This window comes from Rhipicephalus microplus, chromosome 3 (assembly GCF_043290135.1).
Source record: "Rhipicephalus microplus isolate Deutch F79 chromosome 3, USDA_Rmic, whole genome shotgun sequence".
NCBI classification, from domain to species: Eukaryota; Metazoa; Arthropoda; class Arachnida; order Ixodida; family Ixodidae; genus Rhipicephalus; species Rhipicephalus microplus.
Window position 1 is genome coordinate 160,210,581 of NC_134702.1, and position 26,538 is coordinate 160,237,118.

Consider the following 26,538-nt stretch of genomic DNA (forward strand, 5'->3'; position numbering starts at 1 on the left):
ACACTGTTTGAAATGGTGTCAGGCGTAGAGAGAAAAGCGCGTTGTACAATATAATACGTCTAAAAATGAAAGCGCGTCATGGTGAGACTTCGTTTATATCGGCACGTGTGTACACACAATCCCCGTTGCTTTTTATGTTCAGTGAACGTACATGAAACCCTGAATAATAATGTCAGAGATCAGCACCTGATTTCCTCATTTCTTAGCTTAGGTTGATCTGCGTGCATACGCACGCAGATCAACCTAAGCTAAGAAAGAAAGAAAAAAAAGAAACAAAGAAAGAAAGAAAAAAGAAAGAAAGAAAGAAAGAAATGAAGAACGAAAAAAAGAAAAAGAATAAAGAAAACTCACCTAGCCTCGCGGGCTATGTGGCCTACTCCACCAGAAATATTGCACGATATCTGATACGCATTCACACGAAAACGGCCACCGGATGTAACGACTAAATTAAAATAAAGATCGCCGTGACAGCGCACGGTCTCTTGTCACGGAGAAAAAACACCTCGTATTTATATGCATTTACGTTTCTACATTATCAGGGTGTAGCATTCAGTCTAAGCGTGCGATCACATCAGCATGGTATGTAACACGTAAGAACGAGACTGCCAGAAGCTTACATCCAGCGTTAAGTTTGCACCGTTCTTTGGACGCTAGTCTGTACTGTTCTGTTCAGTTCCGATCTACTCTAAGAGGCTTGCTGTGGAGAAAATAATGTTTGTATACCCTCGGCTGCTTCGATTTCGTAAGTTCTGCAGCGCAGAAGAGTATGGGTTACCCTCAAATAAGATGTATTCGTACAAAAAAGAACATTTCAAAAGGAAACAAATTGATTAAATAACATCACAATTATTGCACAGTGCACTTGCAGAAGTGTACTTTTCAAATAGTATGCTCCCCCCACCCCCACCCCCACGCATACTCTATGTTGTATACGCCGAGCAAATGGACTGACACATGACTTCAGATGTAGGTACATATAGCTGCTCATCACAAGCGCTTACCCAGCCAACGAAAGACAAATACGTTAACCACAACTAAAACCGTTTAAACGGCGCACTGTTAGTCGTGAATAAACACCCTCCTGGGAAGATCACTCATCAGTGATTGGCCCCTTACTTTGGGTTCCGCAATGAGGCCAATGATGATGAAGGAATTAGATCCGGATCAGGCCTAATGGCGACCAAAAGTAATCACTTTTGAGCGCCATAACCAGAATCAAAGAGTCGACTCTTTGGTTCGGGTTAAGTCAGGTTGGCTGAATTGAAGATGGGCAAAAAGAGAAAATGAGTGGAAGGTGAAGAGTATGTGAACTCGATGTCAACGGCATGGTATGCTGATTGTTATCCGGACTCAATGTCGCAAATATTCAGCCTTCATAAATTGCAGCAACTCATTCCTCTCCTTTAGCATAGCTGTGATGCGTGTCATCACAGCTGAAAGATGTTCAGATTGACACTTTTGTTTTCCTTTCAGCTGGTCTAGAGCTGTGCGATGATCGAGTCTTTCAATATGTATCGACGACCAGTAGGTATACGACAGTGCCGCATTACTGGAACGGCCTGAATTCGGTGAAGGAACGTCTTCGGGCAGGCTCAGTCTCCGTGCCCACTGCGAAAACGTCCCAGGAGACGGGCTACAGACAGACTATACAACAAAGGTATACAGTCTACACCACCACGTATACAGAACAGAGAAAGAAGGGCGGCGAGTTGAAAGACGGTATACTATAACTACGGCACCCGTATTCACGTCTTTCGTGGCAGTACGGCCCCCGCAATGGCGAGGACTCCTTGGTGCCCGTTGTCTCGCGGCGACGGTGGCGTATTTATAGCAGCAGCGATGGCAGCAACTGACTTGGCGAGGTTTCAAGCTGGGTCGACGGCAAGATTACCACTCGCTGCTGCTCCACATTCGCGATTATTTCCGCGACCACCACCTGCGGGCCGCTACAGGACGGCACGTGAGCCGCATGCACTCCGAAACGTTAAGAGGTATACCGGCCCGAAGACTCGCGGATAGTCTCTGCCGCTCACAGAAGTACGAAAAGGAGCTTTCCGCTTGATAATTTACCAATATGTGGGCCAACATCCAGGATCTATCATGTTACTAGACAAAATGTTGCAGCTCTTTTAATAGTCTTAGTTCGCTGACTCATCAGTTGCAACGTGAAACCGATGGGGGGGGGGGGGGGGCTGGTGAAACGAAAAAGCAAAGCCAAGGAGGTTAACGAAGCGTACTTCCAGCTTTCTGCCATACGAATGGGGACACGAGATGAAAGATTCAACATATTATAGAACAGGTAGGGTACCGCACAATGCCAGGGTAATCTACGTCGATGCCAGAGGTGACATTTGATCTTTAGGTGTTGTATACAGCTTCTCGTAACGGAGAAAAGGTGTAAAATTGAATCAAGTATATATGGACGCTTTACTGATGAATGTCACTCGACAAAGTGCAAGGAGTGCAAGAAATCCACGCACGAAGAGGCAAGCTTGTGTTTCCCATATGTTGAATGTCTGGCGGATTCGTATAACCAAGTAGTGCGAACTAACGTACGATGTAAAACTGGGAGCCAACTTGTGGAAACGCAGAGTTTGAGGACGTACCGGTGCCACCAAGCACTATTTATTTATTTGCAGCTTGAGTATGCTAATGCAAATTCAATGAAAATAAAGATACCACCGCCACGACAACCCAAGCATGCATGTGTGGCCAGTGCGATGCATTGAAAAAAGTTCTAGGCTGGGTAGCGTATATACGCTGGAAGAAACCTTTATTTTTTCTTAACGCAGTGGCTCCTAAACATCCCCTCGCTATTGTGTCTGCGCGAGAATGCAACACAAGATGTGACTTAATTAACAAAAGATCCACCGGTCCATCGAGGAGTTCTGATGACTTCTGATTGAAATGACCAGAATGGACCCCCTATGCAGTGTTGAATTAAGTACATGCGATGATCCGATTCCAAGCGTATTGTACATTTAAACGTCGCTTCGATCTAAGAGCGCTCTCGGAGCTTACTAGGAACATGCGAATATCACACATCGGCAACTTGTAGTATTACGACGATGTGTATATTTATTTCTGTGTGCGATCCGTATATACGATATCCACCTCTATGGTTTAGGCTATGTAATCATCCTGTTATGTCGTAGTAAAAATCATTGATGATTTACTGACTAATCTGTTTATTAATGAAGTGATTGATCTATTGACTAGTATTGCGGTATGCATACCATCCGGTATATATTGAGGTTAGTTTTGATTGCTGTTACAGTAATTATGAGGAAAGCAAAGTAAAGTGGCTGAAGAAAAGTGTCGTCGCTGAAGGAGGCCGAACTTTGAGCCTTCGTACTATACGCCTCCTTTACCTTTATTCCCTGCTCATCACGATTCAATACAAAATTGTAGCTAACACTCGTAGCTGTTTTATATGCTCTTTTTTCTGATGCCTTCAGAAGGCTACATGCGTTGTCACGTATACTGACGTAAGCTACGACTTTCAGGAAAAAATATGTACCACGAATATTCCACGACGGTTCGACTGCTTAAATAACAGTGCGAGATCAATCACGTCAGATACGAACCGGAGGCTGTCTTATGTGTGGAGCCGATTTCCAACATGCGAGAGTGTGCCTGACTGCGCATTCACTTTCATGACTTCCTATCGCGCTTTCACGTCACGTCTCGCTATACAAACGTGTGCTTTATTACATACGCAAGGTTACAACTTTCATTATTTTTTAAATATATAGTTCCGCGTAGAATAACTTCGCATAAAGGAATAAGCGATTATTCGAGTCAGACCACCACGTTAATGTTGAATCACGTCCGTATAGAAGGCGAAGTATACATTACCGAAATTTAGTGAAAAGCCGAAGTGTACCCACGCAAGAGAATAATGTGGTCTGTACAAGTTTATCGACGGAAGATCGTCCTACGCACGTTTATATACCTGGGATTCAGTACATAAGTGGCGTATAGTATGCAGTCGCTCGGCCACTACGACCAAGGTCAGCAACGTAACATATCGCCGGCAATGCGCGGGCCAATCAGCGATGACCATCGAAGTTCACGGAGCCATGCTGCGTCAAAATGGGCGTTGTCAAAAGACATGGTTGTCGTGAAGGAACGTGCTATAAATTTAGGTCGTGACAAGTCAGCTCTAGCTAAACACTCTTTACTTTAATTTATAGTCTCAAAGCATCTACTAAGGCGTTAGACTATTGTATTACGTTACTGATTCATACTAGGCCACCATCATGGACAGTGCCAGACTATAAATCTCATCGGGAAGTCCGCAAGGATTGAGAAGCCGACCGATGAATGGTCTATAGTTCCACTGTGATTTTGTTGGCATACAACATTAAAAAGTGTCTTTCGCGTTCGTTCGCTCATATAGGGTTTCGCGTTCGTTCCGTTCTCATATAGGGTTTCCACTAGGAGACGAAACGAACAATGCTGACTTTTAACGCATCTTTGCCAGCAGGAGTATGCAAGAAAAGGCACCTCGTGTTGGCTATTCGACTGAAGTCATCTTCAAAATGGATCGAAGGCTTTTGCGAGCACGGAAGCGTACGCATGTACTACAACTTGCCGAAGGTATATAAACCAGGCAGTCAAGTGCTACTGTGCTGCCTTCAATAGCCGAAACTTGGGTCCCGATTCATCAAACACAACTGGATAACATCACTAACCTAAACTTGCGCAGCTCTATCTAGCCGCTTATCGCGTAGTTTATCCACTTCCTTCTTTTGACTCCCTGGATCGCAAGAAACGCAGTCGCTCGAGCTGCAAGAAAGAGAGCTCTGTAATCACGGGTCGTATATATGCACTCGCAGACGCAAACGGTCCATCGTTTCGTGTATGGCTTCCGTGTGCGACCATTCGTGCGGGTATAAAAGAGTACTGTAGACCACTGCCAGCCGTGCACCCTCTATACCTCTACCCATCTCGGCGAACGATCCTGCCTCTTTCTTTTTTCAACCGTGAACTCCGCTGAAGACGTCATTCAAGGTGGACGCCCGCGGACCTACACAGACACATCTAAGGGGCAGTACACGCAGAGCACACAAACAGACAGACATAAACACACACAGTGCTTCTCGCGAAGCTCGTGGGGCGCGGGTGAAAGCTGCCGCTATGGGGGAATATGAAGTAGACTCCACACTGCCCACGATGCTTCCATCGGATAGAGGGTCTTTCCTTTTCCAGACGTCACGAGTGGCGCCGACCGCACCAGACGTCAGAGGATGAGGGTAAAATGAAGAGGAAAATTCTAGACGGACCATCACGATCCGGCGGCCTTCTTTCACACTGAAACCACGCTGAGTGTGTACCCACACAGAGCTATACAGTGGGCGCAAAGTAACCCCCCATCTGACGCGAGAATGTATGGCGCGTCGGCAAATTGTTGCGCCCGCTCTGTCCGACCTCGTTCCGATGATGAGCAAGGCCGCTCAGAACGAAGAAGGAAATAAGTTTTGGTATATAGGGCGATCTTCGGGCACTGTTTAGCTTGCAAGGTTCAAACTGTATCTCGGCCGTCTCTGTTATTATTATTATTAGGTTTTGCCTATATATCCGTTGGCACAAATAAGAGATGGCTGCCAACTTGCTTTCACCTATATTTAATGCGCGTCTTCGCGGCGAGTGCAGAGATTGTGGCGATTATGACTACTCCATGTTGTCCACTACAGTGGATCAGTGACCGTCGAGGTCGATCCCGACAACGACGGTCACAAATCGGTAAAGGCTAAATGATTGAATCACATGTACTTTGCGATGCCAGTGAACGTTAAAGACAACCAGACGGTCGAAATTTCCGGAGTCTTCCAAGTCTGCTATGGCGTCTCTCATAAATATATCGTGATTTCGGGACGTTAAACTCCCGATATGGTTACTATACTGTGGCTGTCCACACGAGTGACCACCATATGATGACGTCGTTGTGTGACATTATCATGACGTAACTTTATGACGTAAGGATATGATGCCGTTTATTCGTCAAAGCTGCACTGATCTCGGAGGTGCTGCAAAATCCCATGCGATGCAGAAAAAGATTTCGAGGACCGGTTGGAGGATCATCGCAATCCACTGAGAAGGAAAAGAAGAACGGCCTAGATGAAAGAACGCTGAAAGAAGGGGAAAAGGCGCCATTGAGACGTCTACGCCGAATCCATGACACCACGCGAGTTTTATCGCTTTAGTGGGAGTTATTGCATACATAACGAAATAGGCGCATGTATGTTTATATTACTGCCCCGCCGCGGTGGTCTATTGGCTAAGGTACTCGGCTGCTGACCCGCAGGTCATGGGATCGAACCCCGGCTGGGGCGGCTGAATTTCCGATGGAGGCGGAAATGTTGTAGGCCCGTGTGCTCAGATTTGGGTGCACGTTAAATAACCCCAGTTGGTCTAAATTTCCGGAGCCCTCCACTACGGCGTCTCTCATAATCATATGGTGGTTTTGGGACGTTAAACCCCACATATCAATAATTTTATGGTGGTTTTGGGACGTTAAAACCACCAAATTAAATCAATCAATTATATTTATATTACTGGGTGTTTTTCTCTGCCCATCGTCTTTCAATGTTTATTCGTGAATGAACATGGCAACAAATATGTGCGCGGTGGAATTTCAGAATGGCGCGGTAATTTGTTTCGCGAGGAAGAGTTTCGTTCCTAAAAATGAAGAGGATGCTCTTCGAACTATACTATATACAGAGGAGGGAAAAGTGGCAGCTCCCACGTACCTTGAGAATCGATTTTATGCGAAGCATGCGGATAGAAGGACATTACCTACACGCACTATATGCAGGCACTATCAGCATGAACTGTTGTAGAATGAAATGTTTCATTACCACGTGATGGTGCTTACGTGCGCACCCATCACGAATACGCGTACATCTGCGACCTGTCTGTGACACCCATGTATTGATGCGTGATGAACACGCGTCCCGTGGGCTCTTGACACCTCCTTAACCTAAGTCAAGTTACTGTGAAATGTCAGCACTATCAGCAGAAGTAATGTTGTTCGTTTTATTGCCCGTTTATGGGGTGATGAGGAGCCTAATTACACTGAAGTATAGCGTATTGTTTAGTTGCTTGAAATTGTTAAAGGCTGTTATGAAGAAGTGGTCAATCACGCCTTCATTCCTCCACGTGGGCACTGCTGCAGAGTACGCTAAACCTCATCTACAGCAGAGCTGAATAGAACACTGGGGTCGGTCCAGTGCAGCCGTGCCCGATCAGACACCGTTCTTACAATGCGCAGCCAAGTTTCAAAAGACGAAACCTTCCTTTTTTTCGAAGATAACTGCCAGATAGCGCTCGTGCCCAACGTGCCTCGATGCGCTCACTAGCATTCACTGCACGGATCGAGACTCTAATGCAGTGCTTCCAGAAAACAATTCACCGATTTCCTCGAGCAGAACATATAAGAAACGTTTAGTTCACTCTCTCCACACGCAAGACTATCGTCTTTCGACGGCATTTGCAGTGAAACGTGCAGATTTGGGGCCAAGTTTTTCTTTCTTAACACACGAGCACCTGTCCCAACAAGTGTGAGGGAAGCCCGCGGGACTTCTTTATGCTCTCCCGTAGTCGAGTACTTCGTACTCTAAATTGTTAACCACTTTTCAAGTGCGAAGCATTTCTTAGCGAACTTTGGCAACTTTGAGCGCATCTATCTATCTCTTTCTCTAGCCGCCTACGACTTTCAGCTCTCCTGGAGGTTTCGTTAATGACATCAATACCGAATTTGGTATGGCCTAACATGACTGTATGACTAGCATCACTGACTAGCCATAGCATGAACATTATGATATGTATGTCATGAATGTCATGATTTACATTTCATGGTCGTATTGCTCTTGCGGTGGTTTCGTTCACATGACATGTTGCGAAATTGGCATGGTATGACATGACTGTATGCCGAACACAACTGAAAGACTCTAACGTGGAAAACATGACATGCACGTCATATGAGTGATGACTATACGCTACGTTCATGGTACGCTCGCAGTCGTTTCATTAGCTTCACATTGTTATGACCGCCATCAGTAGGCGCCATGCTGTCGCTGGGAAGCGTAGCCGGGCAGCGTTCCCACGCCTGGAACCCAGTTTTCTCGGAACCAGCGTCCAGAGATGACGGGGGAGCGGCGCTCTTTTAATCCTCAAACAAGTAGCCGTCTGGCCGGCTGCCTATGCCCACCAGGTATTGTCCCTGCTAGCCGGAGGATGAGACGTCGTGTCGCCACGACGCCGTGAGCCGTTCCAGAGAGGACACAAAGACAGCGTCTTCCTTTGAAGAAACGGCGGCCGCCGCCACAAAGTGCCCTGCTAATTGAGCGGACAGATTGGCGGGCCGTTTGATGTCTGCTGTCCGGAGCTTGGGACCCCTCGACCAGCGACACACACACGACGAGGAAGAGCCCCTCTGGCACCACTTTGCAGTGCAGTGATCACGACTCAATATTGGATGCTCACGTGGGCCGTGCATGCTCGTACCCGTCGCCTGTTGTGTGTGTGTGATTGGTGTTCCACTCAAGAAGGAGGAGCCCGACAGGGCTTATAAGGACGCCGCAGAGTGCGGGACGTCGCTCTGAACTGTGTAAGGGTTCAACCACCACGTTCGTGGTTTGTGAACTCTCAACCTTTCTATGCTGTAAACATTTGTAAATAGTGCCATAAACCTGTTTGTTTTTCGTATCCCCATCTTGTAAGCGGTCGTTTCCTCAACCCGAAGCTACACCACGCTACCACAAGAGACCGGGCAGCCCCCGATCCGCAACAACTGGGGGCAGCGGTGGGATGCCATCATCAGCAACTTCCTCCTCCTTCCCATCTCTTACAACTGGTGGCAGCGGTGGGATCCGCAACAACTGGTGGACAGCGCCGGAATCCGCAACAACAGGTCCTCAGCGGTGGGATCCCAACAACTGGTGGCAGCGGTGGGATGCCATCATCAGCAACTTCCTCCTCCTTCCCATCTCTTACAACATATACCAAATTGGGTGTTACGGGACGTGCATGATTGACGAAGTTATGCGACTGGGGCAAACATGATAATCATGTGATGCGTGTCGTGTAACAACATGACCACATGCCACGCTCATGATGCGCTCGCGGTCGTTTCGCTAGGTGCACATATACCAAATTTGGTATAGCATGACGAGAATAGACTACGAAGGTAAATGACTGGTCCTAACATGATAGTTATAATATGCGTGTCATGTAAGACATGACTACATGCTACGTTCCTAGCGAGCTCGCGTCCATTTCACTAGTTCCCCATATACCAAATTCGGTATTGCATGACGTGAATGGACGATGAACGTAAATAACACGTCCAAACATGATAATCCTGACATGCGTGTCATGTAAAACTGGACTACATGGTAGGCACATAGCATGCTCGCGACCATTTCGCTAGCCCCACATATACCAAGTTTGGTATCAGGTGACGTGCATAGATGAGGAAGGTAAATGACACGTCCAAACATGGTAATCGTGACATGGAAGTCATGAACGGCATAATTTACCTCCGCCTCGTACTGTTGTGCTTATTTTAAAGTAACACATCAACCTTTCTTATTCATGCTTTGCATATCATCGATTGCCACTGTACGTGGCATCTGCATTTTTTTAATCACACGGCTTCAAGGCTCTCCAATAGTAGAGTACCAAGTACTCTAAATCGTAAATCGATTTTTCTAAACTTACAAGTCTGCATGTGCGTGCGTGCGTGCGTGTGTGTGCGTGCGTGCGTGTGTGTGTGTGTGTGTGTGTGTGTGTGTGTGTGTGTGTGTGTGTGTGTGTGTGTGTGTGTGTGTGTGTGTGTGTGTGTGCGAGCTCGTTGACGGCGTAATTCTTGTCGCCACGGCCTCATCAAGTGCGAGGCCCACGGGACGGCTTTATGCTATCCCATAGCAGGGTACCAAGTATTCTAAATCATTAACACTTTTTCTCAACAGACAGTCTACTGGTTTGAACTGCGACAGCTTGATGTTTTCTCGTAGTAGAGTAGTACATTGCCCTCCAAATCGTCGAATTTAAAGTTCTAAACACACGATCTCTCATACTTCGGTGCGCAACCATACACTCCGCCCCTGCAGATTATGCTCTCCCACAAAAATTCGAACATTAGTTTTAATTCGCCATTGGTCCTTCGTAGCTTAAAGTATATAGTTGCAGTCTTCGTGATTGCATTCAGCGTTTGCACAAGTTATACAGACGCAGTTTATAAGTTTCGTATAGAAGGTCCTCTAACACTTGCGTGTACACGTTCATCAAACTTTCTTTTGTGTATGAGCCAGCATGAGTGTACATTCTAGACAAAAAACCATGCAACTCCACGAAGTGTTAGTCGGGATGAGTGGACGAAACCCTTGTTATCGTATGGGCGAATAATCATAGGTTAATCGAGCATTACCTCATATAATGTTAATATGAGGATATAAAATGACTTATATAAGTGACACAAAGGTACAACTATATAAGTGACACAAAGGTACAACGACAAAGCCATAATGCCTACATTGTAGTCAACGACTAGTATAAAGTGTTTGTGCTTGTATGTGTTTTATAAGGTGCCGTCACAAGTATACACAGTAAAAATTTTTGCACCCAAAATGGTGTAAAAAGGGTGCTTTTACGAGAAAGCACCCTTTGCAGCACTCTTTAACACCCATAAATGGTCGATTGAAAAAAAGCACCCTTTTGTTTGGGTGCTTGCCTCGATAGCACCCTAAAATAGGCTCTAAGGGTGCTTTTGTGCCTGAGAAGGGTGTAGGTGCCGATTCATCAGATGTAATAGGCAGCATAAGAAAAACACATAATTATAATATTTGGGATTTTACGTCTCAAAAACCTCGATATGATTATGAGGGTCGTCGTAGTGGAAAGCTGCAGATTTTTACCATTTGGTGTTCTTTAATGAGCGCTAATATCGCACAGTGCAAAGGCTTCCACATTTTCGCCTCCGCCTTAATTCGACTGCCACGGCCGGCATCGAACCCGCGACCTTCAGATTGGCGGCCGAGCAGCGCAGCTACTGCACGAATATGTGGACCTTGCGTTAAATGACGGCCTAATTGACTTAGAATGTGTAAAGGTGCTCTCCGAATACAGCAGAATGTCAGCAGAAGCAAATCGCGTTTCATCTATAATGGCATATAACTGCAATCCATGTTACGAAAGCTTTCCTAAGCGTTGGTTATAAGCTACATGTTTGCTGTGGATTATATACAGGAACATAATGTTCGCCCGAGTATGGGTGTGTGTGCGTGAGCCTGCGCATGTGTTCGCGTGTAAGCGCGATTGTGTGTACACCCGTGCATGTGTGCGTGCGCGTGTATGTGCGAGTCCGTGCTTGTGTTAGCGTGCCTGTGCACATGTGTACGCCCATGCATGCGTGCGTTTACGGCCGCGTGTGTGTGTTGCCGTATGTGTGTATACGTGTATGTGTGTGCGCCTGTGAATAAGTATGCGTGTGTATCAGCCCGTGCGCCCTCAAATTTCTGTGTGTGTGCGGGGGGGGCACTGCTTCTTAGTGTTTAAGGTCCCACACCTGTTCAGACTGGGAGTCTATATGGGAGGTGGCTTAAGAAATGGCGGTGGTCAACGCACTGTACACGGACTATTCAGTACATGGAAAACAGCTGCACACTTTCGTACCAAATCATTGCTTACGAACTTGCTGTGGTAGCTGATTAGGTCCGCTGAGGCGCTTCTACGCTCGAAAACGTGGGTTATGACCAATTCACACGGAAAGCTGTCACTGCACTTATGCACAACCATCGTTTATATTAACAACGAATAACAAGAACGTGCCCTGCTTTTGCTACAGGTGCTTAGCTAGCTCATTGGGCAACCATGTGGAATTATGTGCTGATCATGTGGTCAGCAAAAAGTTTGTTATAACAACCTCGGCACGTTTCGTGGTGCGTGACAAGCCTTGTGATAAACATCCGCGACTGTGGATTAATTTGTTCCAGCTTCGACTACGCATTCAGTGTTTGCGGCACCATACGCGGAATAGCCAGACACAGACAATGCGAAAAGAAATTCCTCTGGAAAAAGGTGTGGCGATGCTCTCCCGCTAATGCCACCGAGGACGAAATAATTATTGTTTCTGGCCATTCCATGGTGCACTTTGTTTTCCGCAAGTTTTGCTTCACTATTTTTCGCCCACTGCAATCGCATTCCGTCAAAATACTCAAAGAACCCGAGGCTGGTAAATAATCTGCGTCGCTGTGCGACTGGCTGGGAGGAGAGTTGTCGTTTAGAAGGAGTCATTCCGCGCCGAACGGCCGTCCGCCGTATGCGTCATAGCGTTTGCCTTTCGGCGCCGCCTTGGCGGGTTTCCCGCTCCTCCCCCCCCGCTCACCCCGGCCAGCGTTGCTCCCACAACGGCGGCGTAGATAAGCGAAGAGTTGCGTCACCGAACACCTGCGTGGACAGCTGCAGCGCCGCCACGCCGCCGCCAGTGCCTCCTCCTTCTCTCTCTCAACGTTGCTCCCTCTGTCTCATCGTCTTTCAAATGCGTTGCGTTGGTCTGGGGTCTTGGTCGCTGTGTGTGTTCTAGCGAACAGGCGCATATTCAATGGTGGTCACGCATGACACCGTGTTCGAAGTGACGCTCGGATTAAGGAATATTTATGGAGTGGCGGACATGGACAACGTGGGCCTGTTAACGGTGAGTGTACTGTTTTCGTAGGTAGTAATCATACAGCGCTAGCTGGGCGCCTGCAGCAGCTCTGCCGAAGTAGGCTGCCAGCCATTTACAACAGCATGCGTTCGCGGGCCTGTTACAGATGCCCGATTAAACGTGTGACTTAACGAGTTCACACTGCTATGCGTGATGTTGTGTAAGTGCCTGCATCACTCATACTGTGAGTGATGTGATCACTTAACAAGGGCGGGATTAGTTGCCGATCGCACATTGTGTCTACAATGCACCAAGTGATTGATATTGTTTTAAGATGTGCTTTGGGCTACATCGTAATAACATTTCTATTAATACTCAAATGTGCAACGTGCTTCTGTAGGTGTAAGCGCAAAAAAAGAAAGAAAAAGCAAAATTTATGTACAGAGGCGCACTGTACGAAATGGCTTTTTTTTTGCTTAAAGACGGTATAGTTGGAGGTGCTGATATGCCGCGATGCTCCCAGCGCGTGCGCCTCGGTCTTTTAAGCTATTTAGGACAAGTGCCACCAGCAACAGGGAAAGATCTAGCAGACTTCCAAAGGCGCGTTGTTGTGGCCATCGCCGTGCGTTGTTTTCCCTCGTTTCTGTTTGCTGTTTTCGTGCTTCGCTTTCATCTGCGATAATGTTCGGCGTTATAACAGAATCGAGATAGTATACGTGACTGTTGTAGCTATGTGCGGTTGCTCTAGCATAAGCCATGGCTGCTGCAACGTAGTCGGCGTCCGCGCGCGTTGCCGCGTTCGAGCGCTCTTACTTGCGTGATTGTGTTTAACTGAGTATTTAGGCACGGGTTACGTTTGTAAATCCCGTAGTCAATAATCGCTAATAGCGTGCCCCTGATTGCCATCAGAGGATGGGCTTGGTTGTCGAAATATGCCAGACGCTTTTTCTGAAAGCAAGCTTTGAAATTTTTTTTTTTTAAGAAGTACTTTCATACGTGCAAGGCAGTGCCTATTGCGGGCCCGCAACTCTTTAAAAACTGGACGAGCTATCACATCTTTTATCAAATTACAATGAATTAAGATGATTGAATTATAGATGACGAATTTCTGTGCTAGATTAGGTGCACAAAACACATGTTCGCAGCCCTACGTCTAGAAAGCAGGCAAATAGGAAGCACAGCGTCAAATTTGGATTAGATTCCATTGACGGAGCGTCTTGTGTTGGTAGAAAGAACGAGAAAATTGTTCATTTTTGATGCCCTTATAGAGGCAGTCAGAATTGCACTGATTGGTGACTTGTAATAATTCCTCAGATTGTTAGAGGCGTGATTAAAGTCAGTAAATCTTTTACTTTTTGTTTGCAGACCTCTTCGCTAGTGCCACGCCCAAGATCATTTGTTCTCATGTAAAAGAGAAAGCAGAGATGTATTCACTGTTTGTACATGAAGAGGTGAGTTTCTTGTGCATTTTGAATAATGTTACATGTTCTGAGCGTTGTACTTTAGGAATTGTTTTTCACACTGGCTCACTACCCTATAAGGAATTTGATTCTTAGGTGAGTTCAGGCTTTCGTAAGTGCCATTTTCGAGCTGTAGTCTTACACTTCACCTCATTTCGGGAATTTGCTGTATGCTGGAAAACTCTTATCTTTATCATACGAAATTATTAGAATGTATGGGTTGTATGCTTCGAGTTCAGTGTAATGTCAATTACACGCCATTTCGAAGGATACACACTACACATTCTTTATATATGGTGCTGCCTGAACAGCAAGAACATCCTTTTAAGAGAAGTCATATTTGCTCTTATTACAGGATGAGAGGGTGCCGCTGACGTCCTGCGTAGTCTACCCCCCGGCCCCAGTCTAGAGCAAGCCTACTTCCTGAACCTCCACATAGATAACCGAAAAATTTTCCGTGTCAGTAATGACGAAGAAGGAGTGACAGCACTGATGAGTTGATTTTTTTTTATTTTCAACATTGTCTACGGCCGCAGGGCCTTTAACAACCACCGTGATTGAGCGAATTTTTCTCGGCGTGAGTTTGGAGTTTATCAAAGAAGTTGTTCAGGCAGTACGACGCTGAAAATTTTAGTGTCACAATGCCTGAACAACTTTTTCTAGTGTGGTCATGGTAGATGAACAAACATTGTTATTTGTGTAAGTTATTTTGCTTAAATATAGCTGGACCATTCCATGCCAAACGTCCCAGCCACTTTGGCGACCATCTGAATTGTATTTGAAAAAAAAGTGCTGACTTACTGCGTTGAAAACAGTGAACTGCTAGAATATTTCAGCGAGAAAAAAGTTTTGTTCATGTGGCTGGCTTATAACTTCCTGGCATAATGCCGTCTGTGTGCTGTTTGTGGAAAATTTCGTTTTAAAACTACCGCTTATTTTTTCTAAAGCAAATTCGGTCTACCTGTTAAGTAAATGTGCTTCTGTAAGGTATTTGAAGCTCAATAGTAATAGTGCAATTTTTTAGGCACATTCGCTTCTAAGAATAAAGCCAAAATGTGTTATGTTTGCATTTTTTATTGCAATATTGCACTTTGTATGAATATCTGAGCAGTGAATATTTACTTCACAAAAGGTATATTTTTGAGGAAAAAATATCTTTAGACCTTTCAAGATGCTGAAATATACGAGAAAATATCACGAATTTCACAAAATTGTGATTTTTGTCCGTATTGAGATGCAATTTGCTCCATGTTGTGATACAATGAAAACTCATCATTATACCTAAATTGTAAGAAAATGAAATTCTTTCTGTAATAAAAATCTTATCGCAAAAAGGACAGGAAAGAGCGCTGTCAACTGAATTTTATTGAAGGTGCTACGAGCGTTTTTATACTGAGCACAAGACCAGGGCTCATCTGCAAAAACACATGTGGGACCATGACAAAATAATTTTAACCGAGAAAAGAATACTCTTTTTCGGAAAAGATAAGTGAAGGTGTACTGATGCATTGATCCTTGGCCTTCCTGATAAAGAGTTCTAAAATCTCTCATTTTTCTGCTTGCTTTTTTTTCAATAACCGTGTTTTATGAAACCTAGGACTACACTTACATTCTTTACGGTGTCCGGCCATGAGACTACTATAGCTCTTCTTAACATTTAAAGCATGCTGTCTTGCTTGATCATTGAAGCATTGCCCAGTTTGTCCTGTTTACTTTTCCACATGTTAGCGGTATCTTATACACATTAGATTGGCATTCAGTAAACCTATTCTAGTGACGAATGGTGCAAGATTGACTATTCCTGTTGCTGTAAGTACATGCACTTTTGAAAGCTTGCAAGGGGTGGAAAACAACAATGTCATATCTGCTGGCTCTTTTCCTAAAATTGTGAGACACGTTATGTACGTAGTACCGTGTGACATGCAAAGGTGATTGGTCATTCTCTTTTTCTTTTGGTCCTGCTTCCTTTAACTTTACTTTCTGCAGGAGGGTTTCACAAACAAGTGTGATGATGCTGTTGGGGTATTGGATGGTGCTATCAGCCCAGGAGTGCTAAGAATGTTCTGCCTTTTGATAGTGGGCATTCAAAATTAGTAGAAAGAGGAATTGATACCACATGTACTCAGGCCACCCTTCAGAAGTCATGTTAGCACAAGGGTGAGGTCAGGTTTAAAAACCAGATTAAAAGACTAAAAGATGCTGGGTATCCCAACAGAATCATCACACCCGTTTGCAAAACCCTCCTGCAGAAAGTAAAGTTAGACAGGACCAACAAAAAACAATGACCAAAACCTTTGCATGTTATACCACATCATGTGTCTCACAATTAAAAAAATAGCCAGCAGATATGATATTAGCGTGTTGTTTTCCACCCCTTGCAAGCTTTCAAAAGTGTGTGTATTAAACAGCAACAGGAATAGTCAATCTTGGCCCATTCGTCACGAGAATAGGTTTACTTAATGCCAATTTAATGTTTGTGGAAGTATTTTTTATCAGGTAAACCAATGATCAGTGCATCACTACACGTTCACTTATCCTTTCCGAGAGGGAGTATTCTTTTCACAGTTAAAGATTATTTTGTAGTGCTCACACGTGTCGTCGCGCATGAACACGGTTCTTGTACTCCGTATAAAAGCGCTCGTAGCACATTCATTAAATTCAGTTGACAGTCGGTGCTCTTTCCTGTTCTTTCTGTCTCTTCGGAAAGTTGTCGCGCCTTGACTAGCGCACAACCACGATGAACCAACTCTCCCAAATTAAGCTCTTGTTACGTAACACGTAGACCGAGTTTCGTATGAAAAGAAGGAGCAGTGCTTTTAAAATAAAATTTTTCACATACAACACCTAGGCGGCATTTCAGGAAGTTCAGAAGGCAGCCACGTGACCAAATATTTTTCCTCTCCTAAATATTCCAGAAGTTCACTATTTTCAATGCAGCACGAGTTTTTCGAATACATTTGAGATGGTTGCCAAAATGGCTGGGACATTTGGCATAAAGTGACCCAGCTGTGTTATTAGCCATAATTATGCATTACCTCTTTTGTTTTTTGTGTGTTTTGACTCAGTTTTGTGTTTGTTTTTAGCTTATTGTGTTTCTGATCATTGTATTGGTTTCTTAAGTATTCGCTAAAGTTATATGTGCAAAAACCCGTATATGTTTGCATGTACATCCTTTCTCATAACCAATTGTTATACATCCAGGAATACAAAGCTTAATCCACTGTGATTATATACATTTGAAAACACTATCCATATATATTTTTGTGTGCATCACTTCTTGGGAACGATTGTGTACATGAAGGCGTATATAGTGAAATCATGGTGATTGTATATATTTGAAAGAATCATAAGTATATATATGCCTGTATTTCATTCCTATTAACCGATTGTGTACATGAAGGAGTATTAAACTGGAAACCACTGGGATTGTAGATACTTGAAAGAATTATAGGGATATATTAGCGTATATTGCATTTTTAGTCTCTATGTACTTGAAGCAGTATACTAAACTGAAACCAGTGTAATTGTATGTTGCAAAGAATTGAAGAATTGTCAATGAAGTGAAACTGAATAAATATAATAAACATTTGAGGTGTTGCATGTGTAGTGTACGTATACGTGAGCGTATATCTGGTGAAAAAGTTGTGTGGCAGAAGAAAAGTTTGTTTTATTTGCCTATTAAATAAACGCAGTATGCAAGGGCAGCAAGGCTTCATTTTCTGTAACGCGCACTATGCATATACTGTGAAGTATATATAGATCCAGCACAAGTTCATACACGATGGCACGCGTTTATATTTTTGCCCAGACGCAATGAATGGAGCTCGACAGGTGGCGCACCATTGATAATGAGGACCACTTTCTTCAAGTAGTGTGTAATCAGTGCATGCTGATATCTATTAGTGCAGTCTAAAAGAATACTGGCACCCCTGCCATGGGCACTCAACACCCTTGTGCACCCTTCTCGCACCCTCCTCAGAGGGTGCTAAAAAAGTGATGGACATCGAAGGCACCCTTCCTTAAGAGTGTTTTTTAACACCCTACAGTTTTTTTACATGTACACCCTATTCTAAGGGTGCATGAAAAAGCACCCTTTTTGGAAGGCGCTGAATTAACACCCTTAGGGTGTCGTCCACGGGACGAGGTCATTTACACCCTTCTGGGTGTAAAAATTTTTACTGTGTATGAACGATAACAGTCTGTTGTTAAGGCTTTTTGTTTGTGTCTCACATTATCATACATTACGCGAGCGTTGCCTCAATAATGTAGCAGTGACCACAGACACCGTTGACGGACAAGCCTCACCCTCAATATGCTTCGCCCCTAATAAAAGCACAGCCAATTGCAGAGCACCCAGTACTCTTATGAATGCTTAGATATGAGCGTCCTTCCACTCCTGGTGCGTCGTCCTTAGACGAGAGAGAGAGAGAGAGAGCTTACCGCTATCTCGTATTCGAGTAAATAGCGTTGTTCATTCGACCAAAATTTCTTTTTTTCTTTCTAGCAGCAGATCCAAACTTTTGGGAGGGCTCACTGCTCCGTCATAGTACAGTACATATATAGTACTATCAATCGTAAACCATTTTGGAAAACACGCGCTTCCTTATTCTCAGTGAGGCATGAAGGCTTGGCTACACGAGGGAACAACTTTTGTTGGCAGTACTTCCAATATATGAGGAAGCGAGGCGCCTGTACACCAATGTGGACGCTAAGAAGTAATGTCTCGGTTTTTATTTGACCGTTTTCTCTGGTGAAATAGTAGGGTCTCACGTCCTGTGCGTTGAAGAGCACACGATGAAGAACACACCAGGTGGTCAAAATGACTGCAGTCCTCCACTATAGCGTCCCTCATAATCACATGGTAAGTTTGCGACATGAGAGCCCGGATCTGATTTGGACGATATTCACGCAGAAGACGACGATTGTGGCAAGCTGAAAAGCTTTGTTTAATTGAATGCATCCTTAAGCGAACCTTGAAATTAATAACGTAGAGGAAAACAGTTCTCTTTTCAATGGCATCATTTTACAAGAGTGAGCATGTTTGAACTTTAGGTACTCGCAAATTACCGGCACTGCCTACGGTTATGGCTATCATGATTGCTACTCAGTGGCTGCCCATTGTGGTACAACAAGTCACTGAGCGTTGGCGGGTTTTTGTGCGACGGTGGTTTGTAATGTACTAATGGAGACTCATGTTGGAATGGACACTCGTAGTAATGTAGAGATAGAAGGAATAGAGGTCGCTGTAGGTAATATGTGACATAAATTCAATTCTGTTAAGATGGCTTGAAACTCTGAAAAGGCTACTGGTGAAGACATTAGGGCTACTAAACGTGAAATTACGGCTTATCATTCTGCAATGACCATTATTTTTTCTGGTGACTGTTGCAGACTGGACAATGAGTCGTTGCAGAATAGTGGCTACTCGGTGTCTCTACTTCGTGCGTCACGGAGCAAAATTAAAAATGACTTTGCATTTGTGATGCAGGTTCTATCTAGCCTAGCTACAAAAATGCCCTCGCCCTTTTTTTACAAGTTTCTCAATTTGATTTAGAAATGATTCGTAATTACTTGTCAAAGGGTCACTAAATCAAGTTCATGTCCTGAATTTGAAGAATGTGAAGATGCTCCGTTGGTTTTTTCCGTAACCTAACGTTTGAATACTGTATTTGCACCACAAGGAATTTGTGTACGCATTAAGGTTCAGTCACTGCCTGTGTCGCCTCATTTAGAGCATCTAGGAATACAGGTCTTTAGGCTTAGTTGTATTGTTTTAGTGTGCAATGCGCCCGGCAAAAGATATTCAGATATGCGAATTTTCTTCACAATGTTGCACTAATGGGGTTTCGCTGGAACCTCGGCACGGCTGCTCAGGCGTAAGCGCATATGCGTGTCCAGGTAAAATGAATTTGCGTGAACATTCTTATTGGGAGGCTTTTTATGCATGTTTGCAAAAGATGCAATGAAATCGTTTTCCTCGCTATTTACTTAGCGGAGCACAAGGAACATCCTCGAGTTCAAAAGAAATGCCATTTTCGGCCAGTTTCCAATTCTTCATTTGAGCGAATACATTTATTTTTCAGAACTGCTCAGAATGCGGAAATACGTTTGAAAAAGCTCAAATGCTGAGTCTAGACGCTTGTGACTGAGAAGAAAAAAAGAGACTCATCGCGATTAAGTGAACCTCACATGTATTGTTATGCATAAATGCGCAAAAAAATGGATTGGTAAACTCCGTTCTGAGAAGTACATGTTCTTTGACTACATGAAATAATAAAATTATGGAAACAACATCGCGCGAGACAAAAAGCAACATTTGTCATGTACTATCACTTCAGACAATCTACAGAAATATTTACATGAAATGTTAAAACTATGGAAGCAACATTACGGGAGACGACAAGTAACGTATCTCATGTGTACCACCGCACCAGGCTATCTACCAGGCCCGGGTCATGCATCGTATTGTGTCGTAGTGTTCTTGTTGCTACTTGGTGGCCGCCGGAGAAATGAAACGAACACACAACATACTCTCAGAAATGCTCCTAATTTAATTTGTTTGGCCTAAGTTCCCATAGTTAGACGCTTCACACACTGACACACAACGTAATTCTCACAAAACTACGCAGCACCCGCTGCAACCTGCTCTCTGTGCGTCTCCGGTGCGACTCTCTCGGGGCTTCCTTCGAAGTGTCCGACACCACGCCAGAGACCGAACCGAAAAGCACTTATCATAAGTCCCCGTTGAACAAACTCAATCGGGTGACAAGGATTAGAACACGGGCACCCACTCGTGAGTGGTCTTCGCCGAGTTCGGACTGGATGACAGCCGTCCGCCAAAAGAACTAAACATGAAACGTAAAGAAAACGGCCACGACATCTGTAGGCCTTTCATGATGCAGTTTGCCCCCCATACTCAGGAGCGTAGCTGACGCAGAGTCGTTCGTCTCCTCCAAAATGAAAAAAAAAATCATCTTGCCGGAAGAAAAACAAAACTACCCTCCAACAAATCCGGCGAAGAACTTAAAGACACCGCCACGAACCCTGCTGATGCCAGACCTGCGACAGGGAAGGGGCCAACAGTTCGAATAAAATTAGCTGATTGACGTTTACGAGACACTAGCTACAGAGTTACACTGCTGGAAGCTTAACTTTTTTGGCTTCTCTGAACACTGACGATGAGCGGCAAGTTCTGTGAATTGGGCAAGGCTCAATAATAAATATTGAGCACCATGCAATCTCTGTAGACGAAGGCTCGTAAAAGTGATACGTTTTTATGGTACTGTTTTAAGAGGAAAACCATAAATTATCTAATACAACCCTATTAATAGCAAAAACTTACACGAAAGTATAGGTCGGTATTACAGGGTATTAGAACCCTGTAACTTCCTATTTTCACTCTACATACCGCAAATTTCATTCTAAGTCGTTCCGCCAGCCGTGTCAATGAAAGATTTGCGGTGGCTGAAGCTTAACTGGATCCGATACTTGGCGTATACCATATAGCATGACATTCCGCAATCAATCATTTCTTCCCCACGCCGCATCAGATTGGGACGGCGTTTTCCACAGCATTGCAGCTCTCACTATTGTATCAACTTTTTTCGACAATGCAACTAGTTTTCTCTCCAACTGACATCATCTAGCCGTGCTGTAATCATACACTTATGTATTTAATTGAACCGAGTTTATTTTGCAACATAGTTGCGAGGAGACCAGGCGAAAAAGCTGCATCGAACATCTTGAGAAACCTGACTACTTCATACTCTTTTCATGGTTATTGAGAAAATAAAGTGGTGTGATGTGTAGTGATTCTTGTTTCTATGCTTCCGTTATGTAAGGTCATGTATAGAGCACAAGACCATTTTTAACGAATAAGAAGCACATGTCCATGAAGCCTACCCGTATTCGATCGCAGGTTTTGCAAATACGTGGCGATAAATTAGATTGACGCAGCATAAGAACTCGCGTAACGGTGACTCACCTAGTAAAGGTGGGCAGGCACTTGGGGGCAATCCACCACGTTATCTGTGGACGAAAAGAAAAGGGAAGATTTAAGAAACGGTACCACTACAATATTCAGAAAATAGAATTCGGACACTTCTTTTGAGCGTCGTGCAGTACAGCTGCTCCAAAAGTAAAACGTAGCACGTGAGCTGTCCTCAAGCTACGCAAAAGCCCATGCCAACGCGTTCCATCAGAGAAGCGGTTTTTACTTTTCCAGGAAAATACGTCAAAAGACGGCGCCATATCATATTCGCATGGAAATAAAGAACGACTTCCCCAATGGAGCAATTAAGCTGGCATTCAGTTTTGCGTAGGTTGGCCGCAGCTCACATGCTATACGTTTTATTTTTGGACCATTATATTTATCCCCGGTCCAACTATAGGCGCCGCACCTCCTCAAATATGTTACCTTGCTCACCAACTAGGCCAAATGCACACACTCGGACGATTCGCTCGCAAACGCAACGTGTAAGCAGAGCACCTCTTCGTGCACGGTACAAGTATAACGGAGGCACGCAGCACGAAGCACTCCTACCGTGGCTATACGGCTCGGGGCATTTCACGTGATGTCAGTTTTGAATAGCTCGCCACCAGCGTCAGCTATGCGAAAGCGTGGTATCAGCGATGTAAGCATGCATGCGTACAACGTGGACCGAATAGCAATACACCACTGGCACGGAACCCTTTAAGTGCGCGTAATCACCATCGTTTCTTTCATCACCAGGCAAGACGATAACGTTTCTTCCCTTGCTGCGCCACATGAGTGGATGATACACCAGCAAGTTTCATGATGTCGTTATTGCAGTTAAGTCGTTTGCCACATTAAACGGAGATTTCCACTTGGAGAACTGATACTCTATTGCACTTAAACCAAAGTTGTGTGACTGTAAAGCAATCACAGACGAGGACGTCAGAGGAATAAGTTGTGCGATGGAACATGAAATTTCGCAAGGATCGGATGTGGTGAGCTGGCACAAGATAGGTATGACTGTCTAACCCCGAAAAGAGTATTTTTATCTTCAACTTGTACAATATTACTCTCATTTTGGTGAATGGGAAATCTTTAGGGGTGTTTGCGAGCAGTGGAGTTATTTTTCCGCCAGCCATCTGGTAAGTGGCCTCCAAAAGCAAACGTACTGGCAATTAAATAGTTTCAGTGAGCTGTAGCCAAAAGCTGACGTTAATAGAGTCGGCCAGCAGTGATGAAAATTGAGGGCGAAAAGTAAATCTCCGAGTCGGAGCTGAGCGCTCAACTTGGCTGAATTATTTAGCCCGCCCAGCAAATCGTGTCTATAGGTGAGAAGTGAAAGTTAAGGACTTCTCTCCTGTCAGTTCAATGGCCAATTCTTTGGAGTAGCTTTTCACTGATAATGAACTGGCTAACCTCCCTGTCCTTCCTCATGTATTCCTCCTCCTTTCACTGATAAGTTTCTTCCCTCTGGATTGCCACAAATATAAATAACTAAATTGCAGGACTGGTTTGCTTGCATACAGAAAAAAAAACTAAAAGTTCTTCCTCAATACCGGACAGCCTCTTAAAAGAGAAAAAAAAATAACACTCTGGCACGTCGGGACATGTCGAGACACGCGATATACAACGAATCACAAGCTTGTCGCAGTCGCGTGAGACACGAGTTCAACAACATTTTCGGCCGATCCTTCCTAGCCGTTTCCTCGTGAGCGACACGCAACGACGAGCGAGCCAAGTCGAACGGTAAATTGCGTGAGACTCTCGGACACCAAAGCAAGCGTTAAGACAGCGACACAACTAGAGACGGGCAGCGAGCAGAGTACACCGCTTGAACTAAACATATTCAGCGTCGGATCCTCGCCTGCTTCGCGTGGTAAGGAAAAAAGCCGGAGCAGAAGCTGGCGTAACAGAGAAGATTAAGCCGTCGTCGATGTAGACGTCTGCACGGGCATTGCGCCGCATTGTACGCGCCCTGTTGGTCAGCAGCACGGTAAAAACAAAAAAAACGCAAAGGAGAGTTCGAGGCGCCCGTAGCGAAAAATACACACGATGGGCGAACGATGATTACTCTAGGCACAGAATAAAAATTAGGCTTACACACGCAAGCGCCTATGTAAACTACACTATAGATTCACTAAACTACACATACATGAACTGTCGCGATGTAAGGGGTAAAAAAGTGGCTTCCTCCTTCCCCAACCTTCGGCACGAAAGCACGCAACGCATTGTCGTGCGCACTCTAATTATGGCTATGGGTGAGGCTAATCGCTGTTCACTTCGAGGAAAGGGACATTCTGTATTCGCTTAACCGTGAGCGTGCTACAGATAGCTTATAGTATATGTAGTATGAAACAACATGGCGTGTTGTGGAATCGTGAAAGGTGCGTGGTGATGCGCGGAGCGCACGAGACGGAGGATTCACAAAAGCGGGCAGATAAGAGGATGTCTCGGTGTTAGCCCAAGTGTGACTGGTCACGAAGACAGCGACATGATATTCGTTTCTTTAAGAAGGAAGTTGGTTCTTCTTGGTCAGGTAAAAAGAACAACACGATAATGACGACAAAATACGGGGGAAAAGGGAAGAAAAGAACTGCGACTACTGCGACGACACGCCAGGTGCCTACGCGCGCTGCTTGTACAATAGGGCATAGTATGCAAGAGCTCTCGGCGCCTTGCCTCTTCGGTTCGCTGGTCGCGATGAAAGTGGCCGGTCAGATCAAAGCCGTCAAGCGTGGACTCACCCCCCGGCTGCCCTGCAGTTTCCTTTCACCTTGATCATTGAAAAGCTTCCACAGGGGCCGAAGAACCCCGTTCGCGTAGCGGGCTTAATGTATAGACACGCACACAAAAATGCACCGCTGCGAAGAAGATGAAAGTTGTCCCAGAAGGGCATGGGGAAAGGCGTACCGGGGCAAATGGGCGTACGCGGCGTACACACGTGAAGGCAGGTGCATGGTCTCGGCAGAGGAGCAGATAGCGTGCCTACGCGTAGACGGTCACGCTCGGCGACTGTGAGAGTCTCCGAGGTAGTGTTGTGGGAGTCGGCGCTAACCCAGCCCCGCCAATGATTCTAAGAGGGAGCAATGGTGCCTGCGGCGCTTCGCAGTGAGAGCACAGCGACGTCTGTGCGCCAAGTCCTACCCGTTCCCTCTCGCCATCAGGGAAGACACTTGTCGTACAATGGTTTCGCCGTTCGTTTACGACTCATGGATACTGTCTGAATGACAGATTCAAAAGTCACGGACGCCACTACAGCGCGATGAGGACCATCGAAAATGCGCCACCAAAGCTCAACACAGGGGGATCTCACGACCGACATGAAAGTGGAACCATGAAGATTTTGAACTTCGGTTTTTTTTTTTTGGCGATTTCACTCATTCTCCGGACTTCGGCTTGCGAGACGCAAAACATATCCCTCCGCATGTTCGTTCCAGCTCCGCTGTTTTCTCCTTTCGAAAGTTCCTCGTCGAATTCACGTAGTTTGAGGGCAAATGCGCATGAGCACTTGGGCGTGTGAAACAAGAAACGCGCGGGAGAGAGGGCACGGGATCGGGAACGCACAGAGTTTTGTAGATCAGTACAGTTGAGAGAGTCTGACAGCTACCACGTAACCTTTCTACTATGTCTGCGAGTGATAAGAAGAAGGAGGTGAGTTGAGCAAGCGTATGCGATTCAGCGGAGCATTGAAGGCGAACAGCTCAAAAATCAAATAACCAATACGAACAGAAAGGCAATGGTGCTAACCAGCAGCTAGTGTGTTCTGCAGTTTGTTTAATAGCACACGCATACGTACGGTACGCTCTACAGTAAAAAAAGATTGATCAGTTACTAGTAAACACTGCTGTCACAGCTTTGTTCAGACTTTGTCGCTAGGATTGCTGTCCCTAAAAAGATAAGATACCGACTAGACCAAGCATATTGAGCATACAGGAAGTGGCTAATTTCGCTGCCACTGCATGCGTGCAATTGTAAATATGATAGACTTCATTGCGATACCTACGACTGAGGCAGTCCTCCACAGGACTCTGGACAAAGTGAAGTCTTCCTGAAATACTCTTATATCTGTTTTGTATACAGCTACAATACTTTTTTTATTTTTGAGAACACGAGCAGTGAACATATATATATGATCGTGTCAGATAGAGCTGGTGCGAGGCTAATGTCGTTTGCGGACCACAACAGCTGCCTGCTGGGTTGTCAGGAATTTAGTCAGGGGCACTGCTGCCATGACAGAGTCGGGCAGTGCCCCTTTGCACCGCCTCTCAAAGCGCATCGTATTAACACTAGTCGTTTTGAGCTTCTTATTTCCGGTACAAAATATTCACCAACCTTTTACTTCAGTGGCGCTCACCAGGAAACCCTGCAACATCGAAGTGTATACACTTCCTGGAATACACCATGACACGCTAGGATCACAGCGCGAGCCATTAACGTGGTCTCCTGCTCTA

General features: G+C 45.0%; 1 protein-coding gene across 1 annotated transcript in view; it reads right to left on the reverse strand.

The window, feature by feature from the left end:
* The window catches only part of LOC119169876 (uncharacterized), a 154,139-nt gene that overhangs the window by 92,285 nt on the left and 35,316 nt on the right, over positions 1 to 26,538 (reverse strand). The window contains exon 2 of the mRNA XM_075890384.1: positions 22,097 to 22,140. The gene's annotated coding sequence lies outside the window, so the exon portion shown is untranslated. The remainder of the gene's footprint in view (positions 1 to 22,096; positions 22,141 to 26,538) is intronic.